The sequence below is a fragment of the Monodelphis domestica genome, chromosome 3 (genome assembly GCF_027887165.1).
Source record: "Monodelphis domestica isolate mMonDom1 chromosome 3, mMonDom1.pri, whole genome shotgun sequence".
Lineage (NCBI taxonomy): Eukaryota > Metazoa > Chordata > Mammalia > Didelphimorphia > Didelphidae > Monodelphis > Monodelphis domestica.
Window position 1 is genome coordinate 198,254,028 of NC_077229.1, and position 17,069 is coordinate 198,271,096.

Here is a 17,069-nt window from a genome sequence, read left to right on the forward strand (position 1 = left end):
CCAGAGGACTGACTCTCCCTATATCCAGAGGCTAACAGCATGTCTTTCTTTTGTGGCCACCATGAAACAGGATGATTAGATCTGTTGGTATCTTTTGTATGCACACACAATTCTGCTAAAGCAGCCAATCAAAAAGGATACCCTTTGCCACACTATAAGCAGACAGGAAATAGCCATAAAAAGACCCTATCTATACTCCATAGTCCACCTGGGAAATTGCAACAGGCAAAGGTCCCTCACTCCATGGGCTCATAAGAATTGGGCTCTCACTGGCCAGTCCTCCAACACTACCATAGATTGGAGTCAACTTCACTATATCTGGCACATAGTAGGTGCTTAATAAATATGCTAGATGAATGACCACCTACTTCTTTGATGTGTATCCATTATGCTCTATGGAGAAATCTTCTCAACAAAATAGAGAAGAGAGCAAAGAGCAGGGCAGTCTTGGGTCATGGGTCAGGAAACATGCATGATCAGCCACCACCTGGCCACTCAAACTGGGTCCTTGTGGCACTAAATAGGACCCGTTCCTGTCCCAACCAGAATACTGTGTTTCTGGCCTAACAATGGAAAGTTAAAAGTGAGTATATCACAGCTGAACTTCCCTCAAACTGTGTTCATCATTAAGATGAAATTTGTTAATTAGCTTTCTCGTATTGGTTTAAGAACATGCTAAAAACTCATCAAGTTGCTAGAAAACTAAAAAGAAAGAAATATTGCAGAAACTATTCATATTACATTTCAAAGAAGTACACATATAAAGGAGAAAGAGTGCTTTAAGAGAAAGCCCCAAGGGAGAGGTGGGTGGTTCAGTGGATTGAGAGCCAGGGGCAGAGATGGGAGGTTCTGGGTTCAAATGTGATCTCAGAAACTTACTAGCTGTGTAACCCTGGGTAAATTACTTAACCCCCATTTCCTAGCCCTTAACACTCTTCTGCCTTGGAACCAATACATAGTAGTGATTTTAAGATGTAAGGTAGGGGTTTAAAAAATAAAATAAAATAAAAAAGAGAAAGCCCCAACAGGGAAAAACAATGGAGAGAAATGGGGGGGGGGGTAGAGGGGAGGTAAAATTGAGGACTAAGTATAAACAGGAGGTAAGATAAAAAACTAGGAAGGCCTGAAGAATAAACTAAATTATTAAAGGAAACATGAGAACAGAGAAAATAAGATGAATGTCTTGAAAGGTTAGAGGTCAAGACCTTTTTTGTATCTTCCTTTTTAAGTGTGAGGAAAGATACCCCCAAAAAATACTAAAATAAGCCAATCTGAAAAAAAAAAAAACAGCCATATAAAACAAGAAGCAGAAATAGAAATCCAAAGAGGACATTGGTTTGGAATCCAGGAAAGTGAAACTGAATGAATAATAAAAAGGATTTGCCAGGGGCAGTCAGGTGGCTACATGGAGAGAGAACCAAGTCTAGAGACTGGAGGTCTTGGGTTTAGATACTTTCTAGCTGTGTGACCTTAACAAGTCACTTAATCCCCGTTGCTTAGCCCTTACTGTTCTTCTGCCTTAGAACCAATACACAGTATTGATTCTAAGAGGGAAAGTGGAAGTTTAAAAAAAAAAAAGGATTCTTCAGGAACCTGAATTGCACATTTAGAGTATCCAAATATTAAATAAATAATCTTAAGAGATTCATCATGCACAATTTAATTTAACGAGAATGTTTTCATTACTATAGGAGGGAAAACATCAATTCTTGTCTAAAATAGCTACTAGAGAACTCCTTTCCCTACTAATCCCTCCTGCTCAGAGGCACATCTCTCTTCTTTTTTCATCACTTCCAGAGGAAATTAGTTGGATCTAGGATTTCCATTCTTTCCTATGGGGGAATCATTATTTTCTTTTTGTTTCTCTCTGGTTCTAATAATGCATAGGGACCATTTATGACATAGTCTGAAACCTTGAGCTCTGCATATGATATCCACAGTCACTAAGGCCCCTCTGTGTTTTTCCAGTTGCAAGACCATGTAGAAATATTAAAATTTCCCAGTTTGACATTTAAGGCTCATCGTGGCTTCATTCCTTTCTACTTTCCCCATCATCGTATGCTTTATTCCCTTGCATGAATTCTATGATCTAGCTAATCCTATGATTTCCCATCTCCATATTTCAGTGCTCAAAACTTAGGTGTCGGCCTCAGTTCCTGTCACACACCTCTCCACATGCAAAGAGTGTCTCTACCCTTCCTAACTTCCTTCTCTCCTCTGATATGGTAACCATCCTGGTGAAGGCTCCCATCTCAAGCCTCAGCTACTGAAATAGCCTATTTTGGGGATTCCATGCTTTAAATCTTTCCCCACTCCACTCCATCCTCCATAGACCTTCCTAAAAGATGGGTCTAACCATATTACTTCCCTATTCAATAAACTCCAGTAGTTGACAATTTCCTCCAGTATCAAAAATAAAACCTCTTTGGACTTTCAAATCCCTTCTCAACCTGGTGGTCCCTTCATCCCTTCCCATCTTCTTATACCTTATTTCTCTCCACATATCCTCTGGTCCAATGATTACATGGCATCCTTGTCACTCCTCTCACACAACACTCCATCTCTCTAGACTCCAAGCATTTTCACTGGTTATTTCCCATGCCTGGAATTCCATCCTCATCTCTGCTTCCTGGCTTCCCAGGCTTCCTTCAAATCTATCTCAGCTAAGGTTCTACCATCTGAAAAAAGCCTTGAACAGTCCTCCTTGATTGTAGTGCCTTCCCTCTGTCTGGTTTATTCATAATCACTCATATGTTGTTTCCCTCATTAGACACGAGCTCCTTGAGAGCAGGGACTAGTTTATTTTATTTTTGTTTTGCATTTCATTATATCTTCAGTGATTAGCACAGTGCCCAGTGCATAAATAAACATTTAATAAATACTAGTTGAGAGCCATCTGGGTGGCTCAGTGAATTAAGATAGGAGGTTCTAGATTCAAATCTAACCTCAGATACTTCCCAGCTATGTAACTCTGGGTAAGTCACTTAACCCCATTTGCCTAGCTCTTGCCACAGTGCTTCTGCCTTGGAACCAATACTTGGTATCAATTCTAAGACAGAAGGAAAGGGTTTTTAAAAATGCCAGTTGGTGCTTAATCATATGGGGTGGATGGGGATATGATTAGGGATGTAGACTCTAAATGATTACCCTAATGCAAATATCAATAATATGGAAATAGGTCTTGATCAATGATACATGTAAAACCCAGTGGAATTGCACATTGGCTATGGGAGGGGAGTGGTGAGAGGGAAAGAACATGAAAAAAATAAAAAACACTCTGCAAACTTTTAAAAAAATGTTAGTTGGCTCATTGAGTGTTCTCTTGGTTCATTTCCCTGGCTTCCTTCAAGATGCAACTCAAATCCAACCTTCTGTAGGAGACCTTGCCTGTTCTACCAACTACTAGCACCTTTTCTTCTCAGATTATGTCCGTCTAGTATACATATAGTCTCTCTCTCTCTCTCTCTCTCTCTCTCACACACACACACACACACACACACACACACACACACACACACACATATGTGATGCAATGTGGTTAGTGATACATATATACATATCTATATCTAGTTATTTATGTATGGTTTCACTTCTCAGGTAATCTTGTATTAACTACATATTCATGTATACATACATATACTCGTGTGTTCTATGATGTGATATGTGACATCTATGTATATTGTGAAGACTGGATTTAGCTATTTCCTGTTTATAACAATGAAAATACTTAGTTTAACAAAATCAGGAATGTCTTGGGAACTCTAAATTACTCCACCCTACTTAGACTGTACTTTAGGGGAAGATAAAGTTGTAGTCTCCTGATTGAACAATGAAGATACTTAGTTCTCACCTTATAGTGAAGCTAGAACTTTAAGCTAAGTCTATTTTTAGATCTTAATACAAAAAGGAGTTAAGTAACTATAACTTAAATTAATCACAAAAAAGTCAAGTAGCTCACAAAAGGTGAACTTAAGAAAGAAGTGTTAAGTAACTCTAAAGATATAATCAAATCAAAGAAGATGAGAACTAAAAGTATGGGCAGTCCTGGAGAAAAGCCTTTGATATGATTGGTAGACATGAAAATTTAGAGGAGGAGATGCAAGGGTGAAAGGTCTATGTATTTGGGATTTCTGCTCTCCCTGGCACCTTATTGACGGTGGAGAATTAGCTGAGAGCAGCATGCTGAGCCTTCTAGCATCTTAGCATGGCTACAAGCTATTTGTCCGGTTCGGTGGTGAGTTTCTGTCTGAGTTTCCTCCTTTACTTTTCCTACTTTATCCCCTTAGAAGTCTCTAATCTTCTTCAGAGACCTAGAGGCAGGAATTTTAAACTCTCCCTGGCACAGGCCAGGCAGGAGGAATCCTATATCCTCTTCTCTCCTTGTCCTTAAATTCCTTCCCTCTATATTAATTAAATTACCACAAATTTCCAGACTGACTTGGGTATTTTATTTGGGATTTTCCCTGGCAACCAATTAATTTAGATTTTAAGTCACAACCCTAAAATTATCTTGACAATATATGGGCTTATTTCTCTATGTGACTGCAGAAGCCACATCTGGACCAGGCCTGGTTTATGGTCCCTTTGCTATCTTTTGTTGCAAATCTGTATTTTATCATCATCATCATCATCATGCATACCTAACTCTGATAAAGGGTTTTAAGGTTTGCAAAGGGATTTACATACATTACCTCATCTAATCTTCACAACAACCTCAATGAGGTAAGCACTGACCCTGTATATTGATTAAATTTGCTGTTGAATATAACTCCTATTTCTATTTCACAGGAACAGCTTTTTAACTATCTCCCCTCATCCTGTACTAGACAGTCAATTTTTAAACCAATTTGAGAATTTTCTATTTTTCCCTATTAAATGTCTCTTTATTCGTTTCAGTCTGCTAAAATATATTTGGATCCTGATTTCATTATCCATTATATTAGATCTCCCATTTTATGTCTCCCAAATATTTGATATACCTAATATCTGGGCTTTTCATTGAAGACATTGCAAAAAATGTTAAACAGAATAGGAGCAAGAACAGATCCCTGGGTCACTCCATTAGAGACCTCCCTCCAGGTCCATTCAGTTTAGTGGTTTTTCAGTCATATCCAACTATTTGTGACCACATTAGGAGTTTTCTTGGCAAAGACACTGGGATAGTTAGCCATTTCCTTTTCTAGCTCATCTTAAAAGTGAGTAAACTGAGGCAACCAAAGTTAAATGACTTGCCCAGGGTCACATAGCCAGTCAGTATCTGAGGCCTGATTTGAACTCAGGGAGAAGAGACTTCCTGACTCTAGGTCTGGTGCTTCATCCACTGTATCACCTAGCTGCCCCTAGACAGGGTCCATATCAATCTACTAGTCAATATTTTTTCTGTCAGTCCATTAGTTCTTTTTTTTTTATTTTTTTAAAACTAAAACCCTCATCTTCCATCTTTGAATCAATATTGTATATTGGTTCCAAGGCAGAAGAGTGGTAAGAGCTAGGCAATGGGGGTTAAGTGACTTGCCCAGGGTCACACAGTTAGAAAGTGTCTGAGGTCAGACTTGAATCCAAGATTTCCCATCTCTAGGTCTGGCTCTCAATCCACCAAGCCACCCAGATGTCCCCTAATCTATCAGTTCTGAAACCACCTAACACTACTTTCAAAGCAGTTCACTTTAATTCTGTTTAAGAGATATTTATTGAGCACCTACTGTGTAGGAGGCACTGTCATAGGTGTTGGATATACAAAGACAAAAACCAAAATGGCCCCTTCCTTTCCCAAAGAGCTTTCAGTCACTCACCATCTACTAGAAAGATGCACCAGTTCAATTTAATACTATCTGACAAGCATTTTTTGGAATATCTACTATATTCCAGGTACCATATTCTATTCTGGGGATACAGAGACATAAATAAACCTGATCCCTACCTTCAGGAAGCTTAGATTTTATTGTACAGAGATGAGTAAATGAAACAAGGTAATTTGAGGAAGGAGAGAATACTAGCCACAGAGAGAATTCAGGGGAGGTTTCACAGGGATGGGACATCACAGCTAGGTGGAAGAGGAAGATGAAGATTCTGTGGGGCAGAGATAAGGCTATCCCTAATCTGAGGGAGTACTGGAGGGAATACATGGAGGCAGGAGGTGGAGCATTGAGTTTGCAAAAGGGTGAGGAGTCTAATTTGGCTGGAATGTAGTTTGCAAGAAAGGAAATATCTGGAATGGTAAACTAGAACCAGATTGTTAAGGGCTTAAATACCAAGCTAAGGAATTTATGTTTTATCATAGAGACCATAGGGGCAGGTAGGCTTCTTGCCTCTGTGTGACCCTGGGAAAGTCATTTAACCTTTTACAGTCCTAGCCAAATTTTTTAAGACTATCAGTTACAGAGAAGGGACTGACCTGCATTGATAGATAGATAACCCCTCCTATCTCAGGTCCTTTTACTAGTAGTCACATGTTAATTCCCTACCCTTATCCTATGAACTGAGGCATTCAGAGTGATGGATCTGAAGTCAAGAATTCTCATCTTCTTGAGTTCAAATATGGCCTCAAAAACTTATTAGTTGTTCAATCCTGAGCTAGTCACTTAATCCTGTTTGCCTCAGTTTCTTCACCTCTAAAATGAGATAGAGAAGGAAATGGCAAATTACTTAAGCATCTTTGCCAAGAAAATGCCAAATGGGGTCATGAAAAATTGGGCACAACTGAAATGACTGAACAATAATCCAGTGAAAAGACTTTTGAGCTGAGAAATAACATGGTTAGTCCTATCTCTTGGTAAGATTATTGTCATAGTTATGTTGGGAAGAGATTAAAGATGGGACTGGCATCAGGGAGACCTGGTATGAGTCTATTATAGTAGTCTAGATTTGACCTAGAGTAATGAGTCTGTAAGTAGAGAGAAGGGGATGATTTTGAGAAATTCATAAGATTTGAGGAGAAAGAAGATGGAAGAGCAAAAGTGGGTTATAAGCCTGAGTGACTAGGTAGATTATGAAACCCTCAACAGAAATAGAGATGATTTGAGGGGGGGCAGGATTAGAGGAAAAGATGACAAATTCCATTTTGAAGAGGTTGAGGTTGAGGTTGAGGTGCCTGGTGGAAATGTCTTGCAAGCAGTTCATACTGAGAAAAATTAGGCTGGAAATGGTTACTCATCCTTCATTTTTGAAGAGCACTAATGATATCACAGAGAGATATCTTGACTGGTGCACAAATTGGATTTGTGTAGAATTGCACAAAATTTTCAGCCTTTCTCTTTCTTCCACAATTGTCAAGATCCAATGGCAAGGCTGGCAATGGCCTGGGATAAAGTGGATGATTTTGGTCTCTTCAATATCTGACCCAGCTTTAAGTGTTCCACAACAACCAGTTTCAGTAGACTTCATGGCTGTTGGAACAAATTATTCTCATCCACCTATTCCACCAGGGGAAGTTTTCATGTGTTTGGAATTGACATAGTCCTAACTCACCAATAAGTCTAAAACCTAATGGTTACCCTCAACCTGGTTTAGCCTATCTGCCAAGATGGTTTTACCAGCACTTGGCTACTTTGTATGCTACAGCTTCTTGGAGCCATTGGTGAGAGTTGGGTGAAAGATGGAGACCAAAGGTGGATGAATAGTCCAGAAAATGGCATGACAAACCCTCTTACCAGAGATACGAGTCCTCTCTAAACACCCCATACATACTAGGCTAGAGACAGATTTGGTACAAGCAATGATAATTAAAACAAAGAGAGCTAAGGTGATCACCAAGTTGAGGATTGGATGAAATGTGAAAATGATCTAGGATGGAAACTTGAGGGCCACATACATCCACGGGTTTGGAGATGAGATAATGAACCAGCAAAGGAGACTGAGAAGCCAATAGTTCAAATAGACAAGAAGAGAACCACAAGAAAGTACCATCATGGAAGACCAGGGAAGAAAGAGCATCCACTGTGGGCAGAGAGGATAGGTAATAGTGCAAAGGCTGCAGAAAGATCAAGGAGAATGAAACCAGAGAAAAGGTCTTTGGATTTGGCCATTAAGAGATCATGAGTAACCCTAAAGAGTCACTTCAGTTGAGTATCACAACTGGAAGCCTGATTATAAGGGGTTGAAAAGTGAATGTGATAGGAAAAGTAGAGGCTGAGGCCCCAAGAGCAGATAAATCTTTCCTCTAGGCCACATCTTGCCCACAAGCTTATTGTGAGAAATGTCAGATAACTAGTCTAGTGACCCTGTCAAAAAGGAAAATGAGGTCACTCTGACATGATTCATGCTTTGCAAATCTATGCTGGCTCATTATGTTCAGCTCCTTCCTTTTCATCTAAACAGAAAACTATCCCTTTAAAATTTTGTTCTAGAACTTTCCAAGAATTGATGTCATGTTCAGTGGCCTATAACTTGACAGTCAGGCTATTTCCTATCTGGTAGCATCTTCTCCATTTAACATTATTCTCCAGAGATCCCTGATACCAGTCCCTTTTTTCAAGTGTCTCTGCTTGTTTTGCCTTGACTTATGCCTCTAGCCCAAACCCAAGTTTCTGGGGTTAACTTAGGAAGCAAGGGGCCTTCTGCCTTGATCTGGCCAGTAGTTTCAAAGGTATAGAGAACTCTCAGATGAGAAAAGCTCTGTTACAAGCCCCTTCCACCCACCCTCACTGTCAGAACACAGATAAGTGATTTGAGTAGGGTCATATCACACCTGTTAAAGGCAAGACCTGAATAGATCTTCCTGGTTCAAAGGCCAGCTTTCTATTCACTATGCTAACCTGATTCATAAGCTATGCCAACTTGATTTCCTTTGGTGTGAAAAGAGTCATAAGTTGGCTAGGGCCAGTTCTCACTGGACTCTCAAGAGATTGTGAAATTTTTAGTATGAAAATGTACATTTTAGAAACAGTCAAATGATGGGGCAGCTGGGTAGCACAGTGGATAGAGAATCAAGTTGGAAGGTGAGAGGACCTGGTTTCAAATCTGGTCTCAGATACTTCCTAACTGTGTGACCTTGGGCAATTCACAACCCCAATTGCGAGCCCCTTATCATTCTTTTGTCTTAAATTTGATACTCTAATTGATACTAAGACTAAATCTATGACCCAAATCTTTCCTGTCACCATTCAAGGTCTACCTCAAAATTCACCTAATGACAGCTAGCATTTATATCATAGTTTAAGGTTTGGAAAGTACTTTACACAAGTCAAATCAACAAGCATATGTTAAGCCCCCAACTATGGTCCAGGAACTATCCTTAGCACTGTTTTTCAGTCATTTTTTAGGTCCAACTTTTGGTGACCCCATTTGAGGTTTTCTTGGCAAAGACACTGAAGTGGTATGCCATTTTCTCCTTCTCCAGCTCATTTTATAGATGAGGAAACTGAGATAAACAGGGTTAAGGAACTTGCTAGAATCACACAGTTACTAAATATCTGGAGCCAGATTTCAACCCAGGAAGATGAGTCTTCCTTATTCCAGACCTGGTAGTCTATCCATTGTGCCATCTGCCTACCCAGCATTTATATAAGTGCTTTAAATTTTGCAAAGCACTTTACAAATATCTCATGTTATCATCACAACAACCCAGAGAGGGAGGTATTTTTATTATTCCCATATTACAGATAAGTAAACTGAAGCAGATAGCATCTAAGTTACTTGTTCAGAGTCACACAGCTAGCCCAAAACCCCTTTTCTCTGAGGAGAGTACAATGGTGGCCTCTGGCCTCAATGCCTCCCTTCCTCTCTTGGGAAGAATGAAACCCTCCAAACTTGAAGAAAACTCTCTCCTTGATGAGTGAACAAAGAGGGGGCTCAATGAGAATTGAAGCCCCACCCCACATGCAGAACTAGGCCTTCCTTTCCACCAATAAGAAGACCTCCAAGTCAATGGCTTTGGAACAGGGGTTATATACAAAACACACATAAAGCAAATCCAAGATAGGAGGTGGAAAGAAAGAGGGAACTGCTGAGGGGACCAGAAAAGACTTCATGTGGATGGTGACATTTGAGCTAAGTCTTGAAAGGACCCATGGATCCCTCCCAACGTGAATATGAGGAAGGAGAACATTCTTGGCATGGGGGATAGTCATCACCAAGACACTGAGATAGGAGATAGAGTCATATGAGTGAGAAACAGCAAGTAGACTGAAGTGAGTCTAGAGGAGTGATTAATGTACAGCAAAGCCAGAAAGGTAGACTGGGAAGAAGTTGTGAAGAGCCATTGTGAATGTGGTCAGAAAAGCGTACTTTGAAATAAACATGAATAATAAGGAATTGAGAAAGGGGAGAGCTGAACAGAGAGGAGAAAAAAGAATAGGATGGAGATCTATAAGCAACAACATGCAAATTAAAAGTATTTTTATTTACTAGGCATGATACTAAACACTGGGAATACAAATGGGAACAAAAAAAAGACAGTCCTGTGCTCAAGGAGCTTAAATTCAAATCCAAGAAAAGCACACAAAAAAGAGAAGCTAAAAAGGGTAGAGAAAGAGGAGAGGGGTAGAAGGTGCAAGTCCAGATGAATGTAGCCTGGGACAGTGAAGATGTGGTTAGCCTAGCCCTCTCAAGTGAAGATTCTGAAAAAAATAAATTAAATTAAGATTCTGGGAAGAGTCCTAGTGGGAGATGATACTTTGGAGGTGTTCATTGAGAGACTATTTGATCTTCTAGGATGAAAAGATTTCTAGGGCATGATGGAGAAGTGATGAGGCATACAGCCCAGAGGGAAATGAAGAGGAACATGGTCTTGTTTGTTTGTTTCTTTTTTTTTTTTACCAATTTCATGTAATAACAAATTTCCACATAAGTTTTCCAAATGATCCAAATTGTCTCCTCCCTCCTTCCTTCCTGCCTCAAGAGGGATATGGTGTAAAGAGATTTAGACTAGAGGTTATCTGGTGACCTGGGTTAAGTCATTCCATCACAATGGGCCTCGGTCTCACATTTGTCAAATAAGAAGGTTGAATTAAGTGATGACTAAGGTCCCTTCCATCTTTTAAAGTCTCTATGGGTATGAAAAAAATGCAGAGATGGAGAGAAATTAAGGAGAATCAGAAAGAAATGGGAGAGGAGAGGAGAGAAAAGGGCAAAAGAAAGGAGGGCAAGTGAAAAGGCTTGTAGAAAGAAAGACTAAGAGGGGAGAGGAGAGTCCAAAGAAGTCCCTAAAATATTTAGATTACATTAGTAAATTGGTCGATTAATTCTTTCTCAGTCTCAGCATGTGCCTCCATCTAATTACCCTGTTTCCTCCAAGCTGCTTTTTAGATTGGAAAGTAGCCCTGTGTCTGGAAAATGGCTATAAGCATCTTACATGCATCTGTTCCACCTAATCCCTAATAACAAATGAACTAGGGTCTGTGTGTTCTGGGGGGCAGGGTGGGGAAAGGTTTTCCCATTTGTGCTGCCATGTGGCCAGGCCGGCTGAATGTGCTCACTCACTCCTTGCCTCTCTGGGGATGGAGCCAGAGAACCAGAGTGACAAATACAGTACCACTGCTCTTCTGGCCAGAACTCAGCGAGGAGCAGAGGATTCTTTTCCTCATCTCCCAGTTCAAAAAGAAAACAAAGCAAAAAGGCTGGCCAGAGGTTCTTGAATTTCCAATCGCCTGACATTGCTTGTTCCAGTTTCTTTCCTTAATCTAGTTTTGTCTGTCTGGGCAAACACCCAATAAGAAAGAAAGAAGGAAAGAAATGAGGGAGGAGAGTACCATCCAACTAACTCCAAAGGGAAGATCATTCTTAAACTTCAAACAAGTTTCATGAAGGACAGCAAACCTACAAATTAGAAAAATAAAAGTAGAATCTAATTTAATCTATAAGACTTTCAAGGACTCATTGTTTGGTTCACCAGTAGACAGTTTGCCAGGCCAGGAAGTCACGCAAAGAATTGGGAAAAGCCATTCTTGAGACATCACAAAACTCCTTAGCACTAGGACCACTGGAACAAAGTGAGAGATAGACAAATATAACAAATATAAAAAGAGAGAAGAAAATCACGTTGCCACCTTCTCATTCATTCTTATTTACTCAGCCCAGAATTTTTTCACCCACCCTGCTGTTCCAGTCCGGAGTTCCTCTTCCAGGCAATTGTGAACCGGCAGATGAGGTCAACTCCTAGACCACTGGTAATCTTAGCCAACCACCAACAATGCCAGTGGTGCCATCACTCCCAGCCATCTGACCCCCATAAAATGATAGGCTGTCTACCTCCCTGAGCATGAAGCAAAATCATTTTTCCTAAATAAAAAAGGAAGAAGAGAGGAAAGCAAATAAAGAGAGGAGGAAAGGAAGGAAAAGGAGGAAAAAGACAGAGGAAGAGAAAGAAGATGAAGAAGGAGGAAAAAGAGGGAGAAGCAATTACAAAATTCAAGGTATAAGCTGGAATAGAAACAATGAAATTTCTGTCAAATAGATGGTATCCATATAAACTGACACTATCATTAACATATTCATTTAGCACCTCCTGTTTGCCAGACTTAGTGGGAAGCATAGAGGAATAGTGGAAAGCTTGTAAAAATAAATAAATCTATGTGATTCAATTTTAGGAGTCTGTGGCCTCCATATTCATTCATTTTCCACCCTGTGGCTAGAAAGTTGCCCTCAAACCACTTAACTTTGCCACATTGTTAGTAAATAACAGCAATAATAGCTGACATTTATACAGACCTTGCAAACTTTATTTTTATTCTGACAAAGTTGAGAGAGCTCCTGGGGAAAGGACAGAGAGGAACCAGAGAAGAGAAGATACAGAAAGATGTTCTTTCCTCTGGAAATTTGTTCATCTTGTTCCAAAGGTGAAGGAAGAATTCCTAAAAATTTTAGAGGGAGTTCAGAGTTGAAAACTAGATCCTGCTTCAAAGTCACTGTTGAGAGATTTATAGTAACGTGTGCAATCAGACTATGAAGTGATTCTCTTTTTCCCTCACTTAGCAGGATCTTAATTGTGATGCCTGGTTGTGAAAGGCTTTCCAGGCTTCCTGTTTAAAGCTCTTCATGGAAGACATTTGCAAACACACAGAATTGCTGTAACTCACTAAAAAAAAATGTTCCAAACATCTTCCTTTCTTTTTATAAGGAAACAAGCACAAATGTTTGTGAGAGGAGAAGAAAAGGCAGTATGGTCTAATAGATGGAGCCTGGGTGGCAATTCGATGATCCTTCCTTTGTCAGAGTGCTAGCTTTGAAAACACATGAGCAAAAGGAAAAAGAAAAAAGAAGACAACACATTAACTGATGTTTAAGATAATGTGTTCCTGGCTATCTGTGTATGGAATATACACAATGGGGATTATCTATGCAGTTCCAGACCATCTTTTCTCCACCTCCTCATCCTGGGACTCTTGTTTTCCCTGAAAATGCCAGTTCCAAGTAGCTTCCAGAGATCTTACTCTTAGCAATGGTTTCTCTACTAGTTAATTTTTAATTCACTTTTATTTGTTTTTACACTGCAATATTCTCTTAATATACATCCTTCTCATCCAGCCATAGAATTTTACCTTTAACAAAGTAAAACATTTAAGCAAAATCAGCCCACACAGGATCCAGTCTGTCAATTCTGTATGCCACATTTAGCATCCACAGACTCTACCTGACCTCTACAGAAAAGAGTAGGTGTGTTTCCGTACCCATTTGCCGGAACCAATATTAGTCATTATATATCATCTGAATTTGCTTTTGTGTTATTTTCAATTACATTATTGTAGTTAACATGTGTATTGTTTGAATGGTTATGCTTCATTCACATGGTATCAGTTCATATAAATTTTCCCATGTTTCTCTGCATTCCTTGGAGTCATGATTTCTTACTACCCAGTAATTTCCCCTTACATTCACATTCAGTCACTCTCCAATCAACAGGTACTTAATTTGTTTCCAGTATTTAAAGTGGTTAATATTTGAGAAAACTGTTTTCTAAATGCTGATATGAAACCATGTAGTCCAACCCTCTCCTTTAACTGAAACAGAAACCAATATTCAGTGAAGAGAAGTGACTTGCTCAAGGTCACACAACTAGTTGGTGGCAAAATTAAGACTGGAATCCAAAACTCCTTATTTCCATTTCAGTGTATTTTCCATCCACAGCACAATGCCTCCATTTTAAGTTTACCCATATACTCCTCCTCTCTTCTTGAGAATGTTGAGGAGCTCACTGTATTTACTGCTAAATGCCAGAAGCCAGTCTGTGTGAGAAGCATTCATAAACCTTACTGGAAGAGAGGAAAAATAAGACTGCAGTCAGTGGGCTGTTTCTTCATTGTACTAGATCCTGTCTGAAAAAACAAACCTACCTCTGAAGGTATATTAAAGGCTCTAAGTGGAAGCTATAAGTCTGGGGTTACGGGGTTGGGTGGGGAGGCATTGGGGGTTGGTTTGTGTTTGTCATGCAATTGTCAATTTCTGCAAAGCAGTCTATTACGTCCAACACAGAGTAGGCACTTCAAATTATTGTTGAGTTAAACAGAATCAAGGCTAGGTGGGATTTTGTAGTCAGGGGGAATGGAGAAGTTATTGAAGGGAAGAGGTTCGTGGTAGGCTAGAATGTAGCCTCTGCAGAAGCGTAATCGAAGGTAAGGCTGGAAAAGGTGGTGACAAATCATGGAGCACTTAGAAGACCAGGCAAAATGGTCTAGAAGGATTATCACAGTGGCTTCAGCTTTCAGGGCTACTGAGCCGCCATCTTGGCTCCATCCCCCAGGGTAAAACAGTCTGAATTCTAGTCATTTGACTATAAGGAAACACTGAAGATTTTTTTGAGCAGATGTGTGGTATGACCACATCTATTCATAATTAAGACTTTGGTGAATCTATGATCCTATCAACATGAATGGTTTCTCAAAAGATATAGATTACAACCCATTCATGATTCCTCAAGCTTTGAGATGTTTGTCTGCCTTCCCATTCTCCTCAACAGGGAGTCCAACCAGTCCTATATACCTCTTGATGTAGAGCCCTCGACTTGGAATCAGGAAGATTTGAGTTTTAAATTCCACTTCAGATACTTACTGGCTATGTGAGCCTGGACAACTCACTTAACCTCTCTCAGCCTCAGTTTCCTTAGCTGTAAATGAGCATAATAATAGCACCTACCTTTAAGAACTGTAATAGCAAATGAGATAATACATATAAAGTTTTTGCAAGCCTTAAAGCACTATATTAACATGTGTGTGAATTTAATATAAATTGTACCCCCTTTTTCTTTGAAAAAGGAAAGTTTTGAAACAGATCCACCCTTTGATTAGGCAGGAATGCATACTATGGGAAGATGCCAGAGGCCTCCTAGCAGCTCCCAGGCTTCCCAGAAGATGCTTTGCCTTTTGTTCCCTGGACTCCTGGAGTCTAGAAAACTGGCCTCTGACAGGGACTGAGGTCATATTTGTCCAACCAGGGGGACCCAGAAGGAGTGACATCACCAGGGGTTATAAGTGACGTCTTGGTCTGGAGACCTCAGTCTGGAGGGCAGCTCACATTTATGGCCGATTTGATGGCCAGCAAACAGAAACATGAGGGGCAAACTCAGATCAGCTAGACACAGCCATGCAACTAAGTGCTTTTCTTTCTCTCTAAATCCAATTTTCACTCTCTAATAAATAATTATAAATTAATATATAGTCTCCACAGAATTTCCATTCTAACACATTAGATATTATTGGTGTTGCCCTTGTCATTTGTCCTTTGTTTTCCAAGAGGACCAATAACATCGCAGATTATGTCTTGACTTGTGCATGGAATGGATTTAAGTGAGGCAGAGTTGTACAGTCATTAGACTCTCTCTTCCAGAGTTATCAAAGTTCAGAGGCAAGACAAGATAGGATGACCAGAGATAGCCCAGGATGCAGCGGATGATCCTGGCTTCTAGGAGCTCTGCAACACTGGCTTCAGTCTCTTTCATGGTCTTTGGACCAAATTGTTCTCATCCCCTCATAAAGTAAACACCCCCCTCCCACTGGGGGAAGTCTTCATATGTTGGGTGTAAGAATTTACTATTCTGAATCCTTATTCTTTTGAGGTCGCTAATCAACTCCACCTTCTGAATGAGTTAAGATTAAAACCTGAGACTTCTCTGTATAAAGGAGATGCATACAGACTCTGGGAGGAAACCAGAAGCCTCATGGTCCCCTGGCACCCAGAAGGCATGTGCCCCTTCTCTCACATGACTCCTAGAATCCAGAAAACCAGCCTCTGACCTGGCCTGAGGTCTTCAGCCAATCAAAGAGACCCAGAAAACTGACATCATGGAAGATAGAAGTCTGAGGTCCAGGACAAGCATTCTCCTACGCCCTGGAAGCACCAGCAGGAGAGCACCTATTGGGGGAGACCTGGCAACAGCACCCCTGAAAGTCTGGATGGTGGGGGGAATATGACTGACTTATGAAGTGGCTGATGCTTTTTTCTTTCTCTGACTCACTTTTTATTAATAAATAATTATAAATTAAGAAAGAGTCTCCAGAGAATTTTATTCTTAATATGGGGTAGACATCCCCCAAAGTCACTTACAGTTTGGAGGTCCATTGGTTACCCTCAACCTGGTCTAGCCTGTCTGCTGAGACAGTTTGACTGGATTGTGTTCCCTGAGCAGACTATGGCTTCTTGGAGCTACAGGTGAGAGTCAAATGTCCCAGGGGAAACCAAAAGGAGATGGGGAGCCCTAGCAGAGATGCTAGTCCTCCCAGAACAGCCATAAGCCCCAGCTATTGTCATTATTATATGTCACAATAATATGCATTATTATTATATCAGTACAGCACCTAGAGTGGTCACCTGTCATCCCTTGACTTTGATTTATGACCAGCCCACTTATTTTCTAGTTTTATATCTCTTTAATGACACTGGGGGCAGCTAAGAGGCACGATGGATAGTGTTGGACATGGAGCCTGGAAGTCATTATTCAGTGGTTTTTAAGTTGTGTCCAACTTTTTTGTGACCCCATTTGGGGTTTTCTTGGCAAAGACAGAAGAGTGGGTTAACAGTTCCTTCTCCAGCTCATTTGACAGAAGAGAAAGTGAGACAAACAGGGTTAAGTGACTTGCCCAAGATCACACAGCTATTAAGTATCTTAAGCCAGATTTGAACTTACAAAGATCCAGGCCCAG

The 17,069-nt window shown here is 40.2% G+C and overlaps 1 long non-coding RNA gene across 1 annotated transcript; it reads right to left on the minus strand.

The window, feature by feature from the left end:
- Positions 1 to 14,028: 14,028 nt before the first annotated feature.
- On the minus strand, positions 14,029 to 16,651 carry LOC103104158 (uncharacterized). The gene is made up of 2 exons (XR_001629018.2): positions 16,474 to 16,651; positions 14,029 to 14,186 (listed from the first exon to the last, which is right to left on the minus strand). It is a non-coding gene; the product is annotated as an uncharacterized LOC103104158 (long non-coding RNA).
- Positions 16,652 to 17,069: the final 418 nt, after the last annotated feature.